This window comes from Podarcis erhardii, assembly GCF_964252035.2.
Source record: "Podarcis erhardii genome assembly, chromosome: 9".
Lineage (NCBI taxonomy): Eukaryota > Metazoa > Chordata > Lepidosauria > Squamata > Lacertidae > Podarcis > Podarcis erhardii.
Window position 1 is genome coordinate 63,987,118 of NC_138512.1, and position 15,367 is coordinate 64,002,484.

General features: G+C 43.0%; 1 protein-coding gene across 6 annotated transcripts in view; it reads right to left on the reverse strand.

Annotated features, from left to right (window-relative positions):
• CCSER1 (coiled-coil serine rich protein 1) overlaps positions 1–15,367 on the reverse strand; it is a 715,014-nt gene that overhangs the window by 539,212 nt on the left and 160,435 nt on the right. The gene's annotated exons all lie outside the window — the stretch shown is intronic.

Consider the following 15,367-nt stretch of genomic DNA (forward strand, 5'->3'; position numbering starts at 1 on the left):
CAGGAATAGTTTGATGCAGGCAAAGTTTGATCAGGTCAGAATCATCAAATCTATTTAAATCTATTTAGAACAGATTCCATCTCTATCCTTAACTGATTATGAAGAAAGCAACAACTTTGCAGTGGTTTATAAAAATAATACAATGTTGTGTATATGTGATCTTTGTGTGCCATTGGTTTTCTGTCTTAAAACTTAAAAACTGAAAAATTAGATAGATGATAGATAGATAGATAGATAGATAGATAGATAGATAGATATAGATAAAAAATAAGTCAGATGAACAACAATAATTTCAGACTTTCAGAAAGTTAAATCAACAATAAACTCAAAATGGATTAAAACACAAATACATTAAAACTTGCTTTTTTAAAAAATAGTGAGCTGTTTAGAATTTTTTTTTCAATAAAAAGATACATCTATGGTGAATAAGGAGAATATGATTAAGCACCAATCTGAAACAGATAGCATCGACATGGTGTTTTCAGCATTGCCCCCTCAATATCCATAAGCTGCAATCTGAACCTGTGCATGAACCAGGCAGTTTATAAAAGCGTTTAGATGCATTGATAGGGAGGCTAAAAATAATGATGTCAGAAAAATCTTACTAGATCAGGGAAAGGGTCTGTCTAATTTTGCATTCTTTCTTCAGTGGGAGCTAGCACAGTGATACCAGGAAACATCTTGGATGAATTCACATTCAGGCGCTGAAAAGAATGACTCAGTAGCCTGATCACATTGCACTTGGAAAGGGCACGGCAGGCTATGGGTTCCAATCCAGAATTCTGTCACACTTTGTGGGACATGGAGTAATGCTTCTTTTGCATTTATGCTTCTTTATACCTATATCCTACCCAATGCCATTTCTGCTACATGAGGGGCATGCAGCAAAGCACTCACCACAAATCTCTGCAGCCAGTCTAATATACTGGAGCACAGGCCTTCTAACCAAAAACTAATGCCCGCCTCAGACAAGGGAACCCTGTCTGGGCAAAAGAGGACCATGCATTGTGAGCGGATTGAGGGGTAGCTAATAACAAAGCCACCTTTGGCCGTCAAAAAACGGTGCCAGCACATTACTCAACCTTCTCTGTGCAGTTTCAACACACCCCTTTATCAGCACCTCTGTGGCCACATTGACCACCCAAGACCATGGTTGGCAAAATTTCCATCAGGCTATTGAGGTCTGTCTTCTCGACCCTCTCAATGCTGCCCCCTTCATTCATCACAGTTAACAAAATAATTTGTTCTGAACTCCAAAAACTGTTACACTTGCTTTATTTAAAAAAACAACAACAGCACACACACACACACACACACACACACACACAATATTGCTGTCAAGCACACCCAGAGAGAATTACAAGACAATTTCTATTTTCTTCCTTTAAAAAAAAGCACATATGGAAGAAGCCCATACAATGCCTTAATTCAAAGTATTCCCATTAAAATGCTTTGTTAGTTAAGGAGGAAGAAAAGGAAACAAAATTTCTCTGTGTTCCAAAGATAGGCTGACAGATGAATGCTGACATGTCTTTTCTTTTATTTTCGTTTTCTTTTTTCCCCCTTGGAAGACTTAATCACTGCTTGCAGACAAACGCTTCAGCAAAAGCTTTAATAAAACTCTCCATTGACTTTGGAATAGCCCCTTAGAAACTTTTAAAAACTCAGCTTTCTTCCTCCCAGTGTCTTCCTTTGGCACATAAAACTGCATTTAACCCCTGTGGTGCAGGAGAATGAAACCAAAGTCTGCTTTGCCCCTTCTTGCCCCTTCTTCTCAACAACTTATCTTGGGACAGTTCCCTTTCATTAAAGTGTGATCTTCAAACAAAAACAATTGTCAAACAAAGAATGTGTATACAAAGAATGAATGAGTGTCTGTGTGTTGCAGTTCATTGTTGCAGAAAGGAAGGCTTCCATTCATTTCTGCCTCAAAGTGCTACACCTACAGAGTGCAAGGGAGTTGGAAAAATGCTTGGTAATTGTCCAATTCTGATGTGAAATCCCCCCCCCAAAAAAAATTCTTGGTTCAGATTACAAGCGTTCTACAATGATTAGACACATTTTAAACTCTCCGGGTTCCTGTTCAATGTTCCAGCTAGTCAGCCATGCCCTTCTTGAATCATAGAATCATGGAGTTGGAAGGGACCCTGACCATCATCTAGTCCAACCCCCTGCAATGCAGGAATATGCAGCTATCCCTTACAGGTATCGAACCTGCAACCTTGGCGTTATCAGCGCCACAATATAACCAACTGAGCTATCCAGCTTTAAGAAAATCCACCACTGGTTCAGGAAGGGCTGTGGCTCAGTGGTAGAGCACATGCTCTGCGTTCAAAAGGTCCCTGATTTAGTCCCTCAGATCACCATGTAGGGCTGGGAGAGACCCCTGCATGAAGCTCAGGTGTAGACAATACTGAGCTAGATGGACCAGTGGCCTGACTCTGACTCATATAAGGCAGCTTCCCATAGTCTCCTTAGTGCCCCATCGCCTCCTGGCTTGCAGATGTGGCTGCAGGTCCAAAAAGGTTAGCTAACCCTTGTTAGAATAGAACATGTTATCAAAAACAAGACCAGAATTCTTGCCCAAGCTAAGTGGAAGGGAGTGGAAACAGAGGCTGAAAGAGATCTGAATGTGAGTACCTTTCAGCACATTATTGCTTTCAATGGGATACACATCCTAACAAAGATTCCAATATGAATCCCCATCTACAAGCAGCACAACCAGGGCTAAACAATGGTATGAGCAAGGCTCAATACAACATAAGCAAGCAAAGCACTTTTTGAAGCCAGGACTATCGTTTTGCTCTTCTCTTTACTATGCATGTGCCCAAATATCAAGGTACAACAGCTAAATGAAAAGGAAACAAGCAATACTTTGCATGCCATACGCACATGTACATGGGGCCCTTTGGTCACTATAGAGTCACTGTAGGATGGCTTATTTGGCTGTCATGAGGCTCTATCACCAGAGGTGTCTTCAGGAAGAATAGTCTACTCAGAGTGAAAGAGAAGACTTGGACCCAGCAGATGATCAGAGAGAGGAGGAGCTGGGAGTGATGAGGTCTTTCAATATCCTCTAAAACAGCAGATTCAACTTTTTCAGGGCTGGGAACCACCTTTAACCCAAGCATGCATTTAGAACTCATTCCTTATCTGTTGACCATACATTTGTATTGTGGTAGTGCTGCTGTAGCAACCCATCTGATAGTTGGTCCCAGGACACACCAACTGAACACAAATATCCAATGCTGTTAATTTTGCACTGAGCACCTAATGCCCAGCTCACTTGCTCCATATTGATAGTCCCTGCTTACTAGGTGCTGGTCATGGACACTGACAGTGCTGTGCAATAGCTAGATATGTTGGAGACTGAAGTTGCTGTTTCTATAAATAAACAGTACATGCCGCAGCATGGAGCCACGTTTATTTAACTTACATGCTGTAGGTCTTCCAACAACATTGTTTACAGATTTTGATCCAGATCTTGTTCATTTGTTCAGTGATTGATATGGTCTCAAACCTATTCTGCCATTTTTGTCAGCTGCTTCTTGTTTACTATTGTCAGCAGACAAAATATTTCTTGTCCCTTCCTATGATTCAATGTTCCCTTATTCAAATGATGCAAATTACCATCCAATTACAGCAATATTGTTACAAAGTCTTGACTAATGCTTGTGACATTCTGTGCTCTGATTGCAAACATTATAATGAATCTACATCCCATTAATACTAGATGTTTATTAACAAGTTATTCAGCTTTTAACTGGATCCTTGTTTGGCAGTAAATTTTGGCTATATTCATATTCAAATTTGCTATCCTTAAGGATAAATAATCTGTATCATTATATCATAATTCTTGTCAAACTTGAGCTTCCTTTTAAAACCACAGGCAAGGAGATTTCAGTTTATGTTCATCTTAATGCCACATTGAGGACTTTGGTAAAAGTCTGTGGAGAGATCAATATATTTATATGTTTGTTTAAAATGTCGTCTTTCTGCCTGGCAATAGGCGTCCAGAGAGGCTTACGATCAGAAAAATTAAAACAAAAACACTGTAAAATCTTAAAAGGCAAGCCACAAGATCGGAACTATGACAGGTATTAGACCAATGTTTCAATATCAACAAGATTAATATCAATTAATCAATATCATTAATCAATATCAACAAGATTAGCAGCAAGGAGAAAAAAATAGTGCATTGTGACGCATTTCCCCTTAAGGCTTTCCCCAAACTGAATGTCTTTACAGGTACTTGCCTATGAAAGGAGAAAAGATGTCATTCAGATCAGACCTCCTGGAGAAAGAAGTTCCAGACACAGTAACACCAATGAGAAGCTGTACAAACCTCTACTCTCAAGATGTGGGGGTACCTGGAACAGGACTTCCGATGACAACATGGGCAATGGCAAGTTTGAATGGAAACAGGCAGTTTTTCAGAGATAGCCTGATCCCAAACAGTTTAGGGCAGGGATGGGGGAATTCCTGGTCCTCTAAGTGTTGTGAGGGATGATGAAAACTGTATTCTAACAAAGGCTCTCAGTGACAAAAGTAGCATTTTGAATTGGGCCTGGAACCCAGCAGGTTAAGAACAGTTTCAGGTTAAGAACGGACCTCCAGAACGAATTACGTTCTTAACCCAAGGTACCACTGTATATGTCATGATCTTGCACAGTGGGAAATTCACAGAGCCTCTAACGCTTTCTCTAACTCCATCTAGCCTTTCACCAGAGAGCAGTGACACACAGTGCTATATGTTTCAAGAAGTAGAAGATGAAGAAGATTGCAGAACTTAAAGAGAAAACAGATATACCTTCCCTTCAACTATTTTACCTACAGGCCAAGCCCATGAGAATAAATACATGACTTACAATATTATGGTATATGACTAAAGATTTTCCACAGATAACAGAAATGTTTTGAACACATTTTTTAGAACACAATTGTAATGGTTCTAGAGGTTGCTCATGCATAAAATCAGCGCCACACCTGGCTGGGTTGCCTGAGTGAACCCTTTCTGTCCGGACAGCCACTCACCCGTGGCTGTCTCAATCGCTGGCAGAATCCGTCAGTGGGCGTTTCTTGAACTTCTTCCAGCAAAGAAGCTCTTTGATGCCCAGTCTCCTCCTACTCTCCCTGCGTGGAAGCCTTCTGCGCAGGGAGGGTGTGGGCAGTGGAGGACCCGTGCTCTCCCCGCTGGTCTCCGCCGATTCCCCCATCTGCCCCCCTTCTCCACTGGTGCTACGCTGATTTCCTTCCCCAGAAGAGGGGCTGCTTCTCTCCCTCCCGGGACGCTCTCCAGAATCCCTCTGGAGCCCTCCCTCTCCCTCTGGCTCCGATGGCAGTTCCCTGACAACAATCATACAAATTAAAGACTGAAAGTGTTTCTAGCAACAACTAATTCAAAGATTTTAACTGAGAAGCATGGCACACAGTCATAAAAAGAGCCCGCAAACACTAAAATGGAAAACCTTTAAGCCATTTAAAGCAATGTTAACTCTAAGAACCATAACTGAATAATTCATGGGCATAATGAAAGGCTTCCCCTTCTGGACTCTTCCACAGACTTCAAAGAGAAAATAAAATTACATGAAAACCAGGAAATAGGAAGAAGACTTACAAAATGCTGATTTCACTGCTGACATACCGAGAACCTCTGTGTATCTAATGTAAAGCTTTCTGGATGCCTTTCATATGCTGTGAGCAGATTAAATGTATTCGGCTCCTGAATGCAGCCATCAAATAATCATGTTTTCTAGTGAAATGTATGAGAAGTTGTCAGAAGAAAAATATTAATCCTGCAGTACTTGGTTACTCAACATTTCTGTTTCTGTGGACAAACAGTTTAAGCGTAGTACTCAAAGGCCCAGAAGAAAGAGAAATATGCTATGGTAGTATGGTATGGCTTATTTGTGTACCACTTATTGGTGCAATGTTCCCCGAACTATAATATTTATTAATAAAATAAAAGTGCTGTGCATGCAATAAATTGAGCTGAACAATATAAAATAGCATCAGAATTTAGCCAAAAATACAGATTATGTAACAGGATCTGATTACCATGAGGTGGAACACATTGGAGGCTGCAAAAGCTTCCATTCAAAAGCTTCCATGCAAAAGCGACCATTTTAAGCATGTTCATAAGACGCGTGATCACTGAAACACAGGTACTTTTGGACCCAGAAGAGGGAAGAACAGGAATAGAACAAGAGCGTAACAGAGACAAGATGTAACAGGGCAGGGGGCGCTTATGTGCACTCTGCAGATGCATGCAGGGGCCAGGAACGGAAACCCCGTGTGATATGGTAGTCGCCTGTACTTTGCTTCATTGCAGGAGCAAAGAAGTCATCAGAGCCACCTCAATGGCATTTCTTCTTGCACACTGTGGTAGATATTAGACTGATCCAAGTCATCCTGCACGCTCAGGAAGAAACTGTGGAGGGATGGGCGAAGAGATGTACAAATCATGCATTAGAAATGTTCCCATAGGGAATGATAAAAATTGTCAGCTTGTTAGGTGAACACTTGCCTAATGAACAATTTCCTGGGAATGCATTATGTTTTGAAAGAGGGACCTGCCTGTATCATTTCTATTGAAAGGAGTGTTCCTATTCAGGGTTCCAGCCAGCCATTCCCAGCTATTAGCTGTGGCCGTATAGAACCATGCGAATTTGTTTCCTGCTTGTTGATTTTTAAAATAATGTGTTTGTTCAGTGAGCTGCAGAAAACTCTGACAAGTTACAAAAAAACTTATCCAAACTGTGATTAATCTCAGAATATATTATTATTATTATTATTATTATTATTATTATTATTCCAATATGCATTTTCTTGTTTTGTCTAACCCCACTATCCAAATTATAACTGCAGCACTGCTAGGATAGAAATTTAATTGGCAAAGTCCTGATGCTGTTCTTTAAATAACCACAAAGAGACAGTGTTGCTTTCTTCCTAACACAGATAAGGGACACCATTCAAAGTGGAAGACCCATTTATTCAGCAGTAGCAATGACAAACCTAGACAGCATCTTAAAAAGCAGAGACATTGCCTTGCCGACAAAGGTCCATATGGTTAAAGCTATGGTTTTCCCAGTAGTGATGTATGGAAGTGAGAGCTGGACCATAAAGAAGACTGATCGCAGAAGAATTGCTGCTTTTGAATTATGGTGCTGGAGGAGACTCTTGAGAGCCCCATGGACTGCAAGAAGATCAAACCTATCTATTCTGAAGGAAATCAGCCCTGAGTGCTCACTGGAAGGACAGATCCTGAAGCTGAGACTCCATTACTTTGGCCGCTTCATGAGAAGAGAAGACTCCCTGGAAAAGACTCTGATGTTGGGAAAGATGGAGGGCACAAGGAGAAGGGGACGACAGAGGACGAGATGGTTGGACAGTGTTGTCGAAGCTACTAACGTGAATTTGATCAAACTGCGGGAGTCAGTGGAAGACAGGAGTGCCTGGTGTGCTCTGGTCCATGGGGTCACGAAGAGTCGGACACGACTAAACAACTAAACAACAACAACAACAACAAGCTGCTGCTACCTATTGGGACTGGGGCAGGGGTGGCAGGCACGGAGCCCAAATAATAGATAGTGTCAATGAAAGGCATACCTGGAGCCAAAGATCAATATAGCCAATTCATTCTAGTTTTGTCTGCATCTTCCTCCCTGCTGAGCACCCCCTAAACTGCTCATAGCAACTGGCTGAGAGCAGGGTTGGTGGGGCAATGCCCCATTTACCCTAATGGACCAGCCTCCACTTCATGCATACACATAGAGCTTCCATTAAATCTTCTTTCTGCACTTAGTTCAATAGAGCTACTCCCAAGTAAGTCGGTATAAAACCCTCATGAAATCAATGGGGCTGAAAACTACTATGCGTTGGCTGGCTTGTTTTCCCTATGCCTACATTTGGAAGATGCTGACAGTAGATATACTGCACTGCCCCACAATAATTATATCAATTCAAACCCTTTTTATAAACACACGGAAACCAAACTGCACACCTTGCACTAATCCAGTGCCCTAAAACAGATGGGACAGCATTAAATAAATGCTTCTAGCATCACACCTCAACAGCTGGCTATTTCTTAGCCCTATTTCACCGATTTGAAACATTAATTTAAAGAGGTATCTGTCTGCCTAGAGGCATGCGGAAGCTGCTATTTTACTGTAAATAGATTATGCTAGTCTAAAAGATTACAGATATCATCATAACCACCATCACTATAAAGAATTTAGAAATTCAAAGTTAAAAGAACAAGGAGTTTCCTGCAAAGCCGCCCATCGAAAATAATATTTTCATTTGAGGAAAATATTGGTTTTCTTTCTTATATAGAAAGAAAGAAAACCAGCAACTGTTGAACCAAAATATTGTTCAGGGGACAGATTAGGTCAAGTAACATTGTTTAAAAAAATTAATCTCCATTAGGTCTCAGCTCCTGTCTGCCCTCTTCTAAATTCTCCATCCATTCATACTGTCAACCACCCATGACAGCTTTTTATTGTCTCTCAGCACATATCAGAAGTGACAAGCATGTCACAAACCTCCTTTTTGACTGTGACAAATGGGGAGCTTGGTGAACTGTCCATAGCAATCCATTTCATGAACTTGCCATTGTACCTCATCCACTTCATGTCAAGTGATTGTCATAAATGTTATCATTACCCAAGAGATCTGGCAGCAGCTTCTCTCTGTATTCTTGCATGCCTTTAATCATAATACTTATTGAAAATTAAATACAAAATATGCCCATCTAAGAATGTGACATGCAAATGCGGCAAGTACATGTATTATGCAGATATCAGAGAGCCAGTATCGGTAGCAAGTCCCTGTGGAGCATATTTATTTTATTTCACAGCATATGTATGAAACACATACACTTTTCAGTGCTATTATACTTTTCATAACAAAATGTAATTTATAAACAACAACACATTCGGCCAGAAACCAAGTTTTGCAGCTACTTGATCTGTAACAAGGCCCTCTAAAATATATATTTGGGTCATTTTTTTTTTATTACAACCTACTTTGTACTACTGCTGTTGGCAGACAAGTTATTCTGACACCTGAGAGGCAGGAACACTTCTCTTCATTCCTGACAACAACAACAACAACAACAACAACAACAACAACAACAACAACAACAACAACTTTATTAACGATCATGAGCTGACTTCATTTGTTCAACAGAACTTCTTCCTCTTCCTCCTCCTGTACACCCTCAAAATATGACCTGGAGAGTTGGGGGATCCTCTGGGGCAGTTTCAGGGGGCATGTGGGGATCTCGACAGTGTGTGTTGGGGGAAACCAGAATATCAGTTATTCAAGCAGGTGAACATCATTAGACGTCTAGTATTTATTTATTAATTATTTATTTTAATTATTAAATGTAGGTACCACACTTCACTCTGAGGATTGGGCAGTTTAATGGATTGGGCAAAATAATAACATTCCCCCCATCAAACACATACAGTTTAAAAGACTATAGATTAATGAATTAGTCACAAGCTTGGTTATAAAGAAATGTTTTCGCCTGGCACCTAAAGATATGTAACGAAGGTACCAGGCAAGCCTCCCTGGGGAGAGCACTCCACAAATAGGGAGCCACCACAGAAAAGGCCTGTTCTCATGTTCAGAAAAGGCCTGTTCCCATTCTCTGGACCTCTTGTAGAGGAGGCACACAAATAAGCACCTCAGATGATGATTGCCAGGGTCGCAGCGGTGTAGCGTGGGTTGTCAGCACCCGGGGCAAGGCAAGTAATTTGCGCCCCTAACCCCTAACCTGCCGCCACTGCCAGCTTCTTCTTGCTGCTGCCTGGGCTGGGGTATTTACGGTAAGGTAGCCATGGCGGCGGCGGGTCCGTGTCAGATGATCTGAGGCGAGTTGCCGCTGGCGCTGCCACCCAAACAACACTGCTTGCCCGGAGGAGGAGGGCAGAGAGGCGAGGAAAATGCAACATGGCCCAGCAGCTGCAGCAGCAGCAGCGGCGGGGGCGGGGCTGTGAGGAGGGGCTGCCTGGCGCGCCCTCCGCGGCCCTGATGCGCGGGGACCGCGGCGAGCACTGAGAGCCGCTGCCTGCCAGACGCCTTCAGCCCGGACGCGCACACAGCTCGTCGGTTCCGCGAGACATGGGGCTCTGCTACAGCCTGCGCCCAAGGCTCTTCGGCGACTCCGGAGGCGGCGAGTGCGCCCCCCCAGATGTTGCGCCCGGTGCGGCCGGCCCCTCCCACGCTACGCCACTGCGGGGTCGGGTCAGTTCATATGGGTGAGAGATGGTCCTTGAGGTGCTGTTTTATAGGTCAAAAGCAGCGCTTTTAATTGGGCCCAGAAACTAATCAGCAGCCAATGCAGGTTCGATGTGATATGCTCAAACCACCTTGCCCTGGAGAACATCCTGGCAACCGAATTCTGCACTAGCTGAAGCTTCCAAACCAGAGGTAGGCAACCGAAGGCCCATGGGCCACAAGTCATTAATCAGGTTAAACTAGCCCACAAGCCACCCCCGAACCGAGCCGCCTGCTCAGCGAGTCCCCATGTGCTGCGCATGGGGACTTGCTTCTGCAGTGCCGGAAGTCACATCTGCGCATGCTCAGATGCTTGAAATCGCGGCTGCGCAGACGCAGACACTGGAAATCGCGGCTGCGATCCGGCTCATGGAGGAATCTCTGCTAGAGTAAACCTTGCCGACCCCTGTTCCAAACCGTCTTCAGGGGAAGCCCTATGTATATAACACATTGCAGTAATCTAGCTTAGAGGTTACCAGGACATAGACAACGGAAGTTATGCTATCCCTTTCCAGATAGGGGTGCAGCTGGGCCATCAGCCAAAGCGGATGGGAGCCACTCCGGGCCACTGAGGCCGCCTGAGCCTCAAGCAACAGCAGTGGACCCCGAAGGACCCCCACGCTGTGTATCCGTCTGCTGCTTTAGAGGGAGTGTAGCCCCACCAAGAGCAGGCAGCCTCCCAACCATGCAAGGGAACAAGGGAACTGCTCAAAAACAGTGATGAACAGTATGCATGCATAAACAAACCAATAAACAAACCAAACAAACCAAAGCAGGGGTAAGGGTACAATGGTAAGGCTACAATCCTGTTGAACAGTAAGATTGCAATGAGACTTACTTAGGCAAATATATGTTGCGCTGTAAATAGCTAGTGGTTTACTGCCTTGTCATGACACCCAAATATCTGTTGTCTGAGGCAGTTGCCTCACCTTGGAGTGTTCCATGTAATTTTATGTATGTATTTTATATATATATAAATTAAAAATCATGACAGGAAACTGACATGACAAGGAGAAAAGTTCTATCCCAGACATTTGTCATCCTGTTTTTTTATATTTGTAAGTTGTTGTTTTTTGCTTGTTTGTTTTTGTTTCTCACACAGAGAATTCAAAAATATGACACACCCACACCCACTTGCAGTGGTACAGTCCGTTTCCCCAACTCCTATTACCATACATATACATAGACAAGGCCAGTAACAAGAGTCCTTTCCACACCAGTTTTGTTATCTCATTCTTTACATACATCACATTCACACACACAAAAGGCCATTTGAGAGAGGGGAGCATAGTAAAGGATGAAAGTCTGACATTTCAGGAAAAAAGCCTTTATCAAGGAATGATTTAATACCATGTTTACCAGTGGAGCAGACATAGGCCCATGGTTGCTATGGAAACAGACAGAATCCCAATAATATTAAGTAATAGTGTATCTATTATAACATTGCATTAATAATTCTCTAGCGAAAGGGTCACTTGAAATTTCATTTACAAAGCTCCGTTTTTAACTAGCAAAGCAAACAATGTAAAGGACAGGAAATTATCGTTACAAATGAATGTCAGCCTTAAATCAGTTATTACTGTCTGTTTGCAAACATACATAACATTTTGTTCAACTATTAGAAATAATGGATTGTGTGGGTGCACACATACCCAGAGGCACATACCCCAAACTATTCAAAGGCTGTGTGTTTGCAAACATTCTGGATATTCTTTTCAGCATTTGAAAGCTGCATTGTGAATTTATGCTCTTACACGGATTATTCATTTCTGTGCCTTCTATCTATATGCTGCACGCCACAGCATCCTATGGACATGCTTCCTCCCACTTATGTATAAAGGAAGCAGCAGTGGGAAGGGTGTGGGATGAATCCAGTTTTTACCCAGGGAGGATTTTGTTATTTCCCCTTCAAGCTAGCTTACCAAATGTGCAAAACCAGACTTCAAGAAAGGCCTACACAGGTAAGTTACATACCCTTAAAGGGTTACTGGGATATCCCCTTTTTTTCTCACAAGAGCACAGGGACCATTGCACTGCAATTCCCCCCCCCCAAAAAAAAGCAACTTTTTCCAGACAGCAATCTTGCATAGCGCTCCAAAATGTGCTTTTTCCAAGGGGAGATCGCAGTAGGAAATTGCAGAAGATCACAGTGCCCCAAATCTGCTGGATCAGGCCAATGGTCCATGTAGTCCAGCATCAGGATCTCACAGTGGCCAGCCACATGCCTGTGGGAAACTCGCAAGCAGGATCTGAGCCCAAGAGCACTCCTCCAACCACAGAGGCAGGGCACAGCCATCATGACTAGTAGCCACTGATAGCCATGAATATGTCTGATCCCCTTTTAAAGCCATCCAAGTTGGTGGCCATGACTGCATCCTGTGGCAGTGAGTTCCACAGTTTAACTATGTGATGTGTGAGGAAGACTGATCTTATATGAGCTACATGCAAGAAAGGGCAAGCTGTAACTCTTCCTTTACATTTCTTTCTAAAATATTTTGCATATCGGGATTTAAGTTATATGTTCTACACATATCCACCAAGTTTGAGTCATGCAGCTTTGGTGTCAATGAAAACCAGTGGTGAAGAAGAAGAAGAAGAAGAAGAAGAAGAAGAAGAAGAGGAGGAGGAGGAGGAGTTTGGATTTGATATTCCGCTTTATCACTACCCCAAGGAGTCTCAAAGCGGTTAACATTCTCCTTTCCCTTCCTCCCCCACAACAAACACTCTGTGAGGTGAGTGGGGCTGAGAGACTTCAAAGAAGTGTGACTGGCCCAAGGTCACCCAGCAGCTGCAGGTGGAGGAGCGGAGACACGAACCCGGTTCCCCAGATTTCGAGACTACCGCTCTTAACCACCACACCACACTGGCTCTCAGTGAAGATAAAGCACCAAGCTTAGGCGCTTTCCGTTATTTTCATATAATTTGCAGGGGTGGTGGGGACTCTCCTCAGGCCACAGTCCCTTCTCAGCCACAAACCTTTTCCCTCACCAGCTCTGCTTCACAACCTCCATGAGTGATTTTGCATGGCTAGAATGTGTCCTTGAAATCTCATGTCTCAAGGTTACCTGGCTAGAGGATACAGAGGTGTTTCTGTGTGGGTGTAGAAAGAAGCCTACTGTACCAAGATAAAATATACATTTGTTGCTCTGCCCACTTTTGAATCTGGCACCACACACTACAGGCCTGTGGCCCCCAAAAGGTTGCTTGGCTGGAAATGTGCCCCTCAAACTGAAAAAGGTTCCATGCCCACAAAATAGTGGTTTGACAACAACTTTTCCCTTTTTATATGCAGGTTTTTTTGGGGGGGGGGAATCTAAGTCTGTGAAAATTTGGCTGAGACCACTTTCCACCAGGTTTGTACTGCCACTTTGCAACTTCACTTTGGTCTCCTTCAATTATTCTGGTCTCATCACTGGTTCAATGCCTTGCTACATTGCCAGCAGGTAGCAGTTGATGGGAAAGACATTTGCAGAGACCAGGAAGAGCTGCTGCCAATCTGGCTAGAGAATACTGGGGAAATAGGATGTCCCATTACAGTGGTACCTCTGGATGCAAACGGGATCCATTCCGGAGCCCTGTTCGCATCCTGAAGCGAACACAACCCTCGTCTGCGCGTGCACAGGTTTTGATTTGCCACTTCCGCGCATGCGCATTACGTCATTTTGAGCGCATTCCGTTACTTCCGGGTCACCGCGGTTCACAACCCGAAAATGCTCAACCTGAAGCTACTTCAACCCGAGGTATGACTGTATAACAGTTCAGAGCATTGGTCCATCTGGCTCAGTACTGTCTATAGTAGCCTTTCCCATCCTTTGGTTCCCAGATGTGGTTGGAGTACAACTCCCACCATCCTAAGTTAGCAGGACCAGGGGTCAGGAATGATGGGAGTTGTACTCCAACAACATCTGGGAACCCAAGGTTGACTCTTTTCCCTGCTTGGGATCTTTCTGTGTTTTGACACCAGCAATGGTTTTATTCCTCTGATTAAGGCAGAACCACCTCCCCTTTTCCTTAATGTTCCAACCTATTCATCTTCGTTGTGGACTGCTGGGTTGTGAGAAGGGCAGAGCAGCTCCTGTGTCTGCCATTCTTCACACACACAAGCACACACCATTCTTCACATACAACATGACTACACTGGGCTGCAAAGTCACCACCAAAAAACCACCTGGGTGAAGTTTGTTGAACCACTAGTGATCTACAGACCACACTTTAGAAACCCCTGCACCATTTTAATTCAGTTGCTCAAAACTAAGGAGCACCTTTTATTGTGAGTGACACAATCTTTGCCACCTAGCAAAACAGCATAAAGCTGGGGAAAAAATGTGAGGGGAGGAACTCATAATCTTTTTCCATTACAAGAAGGCAGATGAAAATATACATCCAAGTGAATTGCAGTCCTTGCCAGGGGTTCTGTAGCTTGCCACTGAATAACATATCACATCTTGACTCCAAATGAGTCATCCTCTGCACAACCACAAGCATAAAAACTCCACGTCTGGTTGAAGATTAAATGTAGATGGGGAACATCGTCTTATTAACTGGAATGTTTACTGCCCTTTACTTGAAATGCTTGGGGTAAATGATAAGCTCAGTAGTTTTTTATACCTCTGAAAGTTATTTACTGTCCCATACTCTCAAAAATAATTCATAAGCATTTCTAGAAAAGAGCCACTAAACGCTCTACTTCATCTTCATAGCTGTTAAGAGTGACTTCCAAGATACAGAAAAACAAATAGAAACTCCTATGCAAACGACTTTAAAAAAAGAAGGATATTCATTTGAATGTTATTCATGTTGTTTATAAGTCAACATGCAGCCTTCTTATTTTCCAGCTTCAAATATTTAACAACTGATTGCATTTCTTTCTTTCTTTTTCCAGGAAGCACAGACCAGCCTTTATCAACTTGGATCAAGACAATTAATTGCAGAAAGATTTAATTTCAGCTTCCAAATAAACATAAATCACTCTATTTGACAGATTCACCCATCCCTAGCCCCAATCCTGTAAGCCCCTGGCTGACGAGCAGGGATAAATATGCCTGAAATAATTAAACAAATCCAAGCCAGAGAAAATGATGCC